The 4,350-nt window shown below is 50.9% G+C and overlaps 1 long non-coding RNA gene across 1 annotated transcript; it reads left to right on the forward strand.

Annotated features, from left to right (window-relative positions):
• Nucleotides 1–140: 140 nt before the first annotated feature.
• Nucleotides 141–4,054, forward strand: LOC119887362. Its single transcript, XR_005441698.1, has 3 exons — nt 141–218; nt 3,575–3,639; nt 3,896–4,054. It is a non-coding gene; the product is annotated as an uncharacterized LOC119887362 (long non-coding RNA).
• Nucleotides 4,055–4,350: the final 296 nt, after the last annotated feature.

Below are 4,350 nucleotides of genomic sequence, written 5' to 3' on the forward strand. Positions count from 1 at the left end.
ACATCGGCCGTTGGGCTTCGTGTCCTCTGATCCTGCTGCCGGTTCTCTGAGGTGTTTGTCTCCTTGTGTCCAGGTGTGGGAGTTGTCCTCTGGCGAGCTGCTGCTGTCCGTCCTGTTGACGTGGAGATCATGTCGGTGACCTTTGACCCCAGCGAGTACTTCCTGTTCTGTGGAGGGCAGCGACGGAAAACATTTTCCAGGTGTCTCTGTGCAGCCAGGTGAGACTGTCCACGCCGCCTCACATCACGCTCCACTTCCTGTCAAAGTTTTCAGAACGCACACAGATCTGTCCAGCCTCATCAGCTGATTGAGACTTCACGAAGACGGCCGCGGCGTCGCAGCTGCACTCAGGGAAGGAATCACGGCTTCCTGTGCGCCCCAGAGTTCAGAGTTCTGTTGATGAAGCACTTCCTGTTTTCTGCAACATGCCAACCACAAATGCAAAATAGGTTTCATTGTAAAACAAACAAGAATAATCCCAAAAACTGAAGACTTGCGTGAGAAGAAAGACTCCCCTGCCGTCTCTCGGGGTTCAATCTGTACACTTGGCACATCGAGCCTCTCGGATCGGTGCCGTTTTCTCTTCGAGCCAAACTGCCGCAGCTCCTTCCGTCTGGACGGTTCTGCTGCTGCCGGCGTTCGTTGAGTCGTACCTCAGATTCTCAGCTGGCTGAGGTCTTGAGGTCTGGGCTTGGACCGATGCCCAGGTCCTGCTGGATCCCAGTCTCAGAACTCTGGCAGACTGAAACAGGTTGTCTCAAGATTCCCTGCATTTAGTGCCGTCCTTCAGTTCTGACCAGCGTCCCGGTCCCTGAGGTGTTGGCACCAGACTGCGGTTTCCTCGATGAGCTCTGACCACAGTACCTTCCTCCATGTGTGTGGGGAGTCTCCCTCAGGCCTCGTGGCGTCCAGCTCACAGTGCTCCTGTGGACAGAGACTCTGCAGCTCCTCCACGTTACCTTCAGTCCCTCTGATTAAAGCCCTCCTCGCCTGCTGCCTGAGTTTTGGTCTTTATATTTTTTAATAATAATGTAAATCTAATAACGCAGCGCCGCGAGGACGCAGACAATCACAAACGCTTCTCTCTTGTTTTTGTATAATGAGCAGCTCGTTGGCCCAGGGACCCGGTGCTCCAGATGGTCCCGTCTAAACATCCTACCACCTTTACTACATCCTACCAAAGAAATTGCACGTCCTCTCGTGTCTTGAATAAATAAACGTTGTTATTCAGATAGTTCAGCAGGCTGACGTTGACGTCTTAAATCGGTTTATCTCCAGATCCGAATGGTGGCCTCAGTGTCAGTGCTGCTCTCCACAGTTCATCTAAAACAAAGAAGGTGTCCATCCGTCTGCTCACTCTGCTCCTACTAAAAACTACAGCACATGATATGTTGAACGTAAAGAGGAGACGTGTTAATTATGTAGATGAGGCTAAATCCTGGAGAGGTCGGCGTGTTTGAGGATGCGTCTCTGTATTCATTCGTCTCCATCGTTCCTCTGACTCATGCTGTTGTTTTTTCACAGCAGATTTACATTTTAAGCTTCGCCGAGTTAATCCTCTAAAAAACCAGAGATCCGTCCTCCTAAACACCCCGTCCAAACCCTCCTCCCCCTGAACTGGTGATTCAGTCTCTGAGGACATTTTTGCCAACATGTTTACACATACAAACTTGCTTTGGTATTTTGTTGCCTGCCGGGAAACACAAGAGAAGGCACGTATGAGAAAATAAAAAGAGCACTGCAAAAGGCAAGAAATGGAAAACATGACAATAAAATATGAAAATGTTATCCAAAAAATGTTATCCACGTGGGGGCCAGTGGGTTTGGATAACATTTTTTGAAACTCACTGGCCCTCCCTCCAAAAGTTATTTATCAGTGTTACAACAAAACCAAAGACTTATAAGTTACTCTGTTAACAGTTTTAATCGGTTATTAAATACATCCTGGATATAAAGAAACTAAAATGTGATCACAGTTAAAATGATAAAAAATAAAAAGGTTAACAAAACAATTTACTTTTAAAACAAAACACACTAACCGAGTCAAACATGACGTGCTCTCTCTGCACAGAGCAGCGGATACGAGTCGCCATGGTAGCAACACGTCAGTCAGCTTGTAGCCCCGCCCTAAAGCCTCCCCTGCTTCCTGGTCTCTGTTCCTCTAAATGGGACCATAATTACTAAATGAACATCATGCTGTGTTGAAGAAGACTTGAAACTAGCGACTGAGACCAGAAACTCATCAGGAAAGTGTTTACTGAGGGAATAAATCAGCTGACAAGTAGAAACAGTTTCTCTGCAGCCGCTGGAGTCGCCCCTGCTGGCTGCTGGAGAGGACGCAGGTTTAAGTCGCCCCCTGCTGGCTGCAGGAGAGGACGCAGGTTTAAGTCGCCCCCTGCTGGCTGCTGGAGAGGACGCAGGTTTAAGTCGCTCCCTGCTGGCTGCAGGAGAGGACGCAGGTTTAAGTCGCCCCTGCTGGCTGCAGGAGAGGACGCAGGTTTAAGTCGCTCCCTGCTGGCTGCAGGAGAGGACGCAGGTTAAGTCGCCCCCTGCTGGCTGCAGGAGAGGACGCAGGTTTAAGTCGCCCCCTGCTGGCTGCAGGAGAGGACGCAGGTTTAAGTCGCCCCCTGCTGGCTGCTAGAGAGGACGCAGGTTTAAGTCGCCCCCTGCTGGCTGCTAGAGAGGACGCAGGTTTAAGGCGCCCCCTGCTGGCTGCTAGAGAGGACGCAGGTTTAAGGCGCCCCCTGCTGGCTGCTAGAGAGGACGCAGGTTTAAGTCGCCCCCTGCTGGCTGCTAGAGAGGACGCAGGTTTAAGTCGCCCCTGCTGGCTGCTAGAGAGGACGCAGGTTTAAGTCGCCCCCTGCTGGCTGCTAGAGAGGACGCAGGTTTAAGTCGCCCCCTGCTGGCTGCTGGAGAGGACGCAGGTTTAAGTCGCCCCCTGCTGGCTGCTGGAGAGGACGCAGGTTTAAGTCGCCCCCTGCTGGCTGCTAGAGAGGACGCAGGTTTAAGTCGCCCCCTGCTGGCTGCTAGAGAGGACGCAGGTTTAAGTCGCCCCCTGCTGGCTGCTGGAGAGGACGCAGGTTTAAGTCGCCCCCTGCTGGCTGCTGGAGAGGACGCAGGTTTAAGGCGCCCCCTGCTGGCTGCTGGAGAGAACAGCTCTGGATTGGACAACCGTGAAAACAACTGCAGGATGTTTCTAATTAATTAAATTTATTTTAAATTTAGTTCAGCTGTCCCAACGTTACTTCTTACTGGCCCCGGGTCATCAGGCCCCCGTTATTGTCGAGCCCTGAATGTACAATATGTGCAAAACGTAACGTGTGTCTGTGCGGCGGGATAGGAGTCAGTGTCCATGTTCTTAAGGCGTGAGGCGTACAGGTCCTGGGTGGTGGTCTGATTGGTCGTCTTCGGACCATAACTAAGTGAACCCATCAAACCGTGTCAGCGCGTCAGTAAAAAGAAACAGGGCTTCAGGTTAAAGAAGACGGCGAACGTGAGCTGGAAACTAACGAGGCCGCTCTGCTCTGTGTCGATAAAGATTAAACTGTTTGAACCGGTTGTGTTTAATCTGCAGAGTCTCAGTCGGGACAAATCCTTCCAGTCCGACAACGATGGGAACCAGGTCTTCAAAGGACACAGGTGAGACCACAGCGTCTGCGTCGCTGTGATTATGCTATTAATAAAGTTTTACTTCAAACTTCTGAGCAGTTTATAGATTAACAGCTTGCTGCAAAGGGAATCACGTTTACATGATCCGAAGGTCACGAGGACAGAAAAGTTCTGAACTCCTGATTTTTATTCAGACTTTTCAGACATGTTTGCTGCCTTCAGAGGAGGAATAGATTTATCTGTCAGTAGATTAAGGATCTGAAGTCAGTTTGAATGTCTCTCTCAGGAACCTGGTGACGTGTCTCTCGGTGTCGATGGACGGGACTCTCCTTCTCTCTGGGTCGCATGATGAGACGGTTCGACTCTGGGACGTCCAAAGCAAACAGAGCATCCGCTGCCTCGCTCACAAAGGTAAGCCCCGCCCCCTCAGCATGACATCATCAATGACGAGAAAACAGTCCAGGTTTAGACCTACTGGAAATGACTGGGCCTGCCTTGCTCAAAGGCACGTCAACACTGGTACCGAGGATGTACTGGTTCGTCCTACTGGTCTGGGCCCTTAGTTACCTCTCAGGGCTGCGTTTCCCAAAAGCATCGTAGCTAACTACGGTAGCAACTTCCTTGGGTGGAACTATGCAGCTGCGACGCAACCGTTTCCCAAAACCCTCGCTCAAATACGGAGGAAACTAAGTTGGTGCGAACCATCGTTAAGCGACGCAGGTGTTCCCTGAAACCATCGTT

This window comes from Micropterus salmoides, unplaced genomic scaffold, assembly GCF_014851395.1.
Source record: "Micropterus salmoides isolate LMB-PRFRI ecotype aquatic unplaced genomic scaffold, ASM1485139v1 Ms_hic_scaffold_4150, whole genome shotgun sequence".
Taxonomy (NCBI): Eukaryota; Metazoa; Chordata; class Actinopteri; order Centrarchiformes; family Centrarchidae; genus Micropterus; species Micropterus salmoides.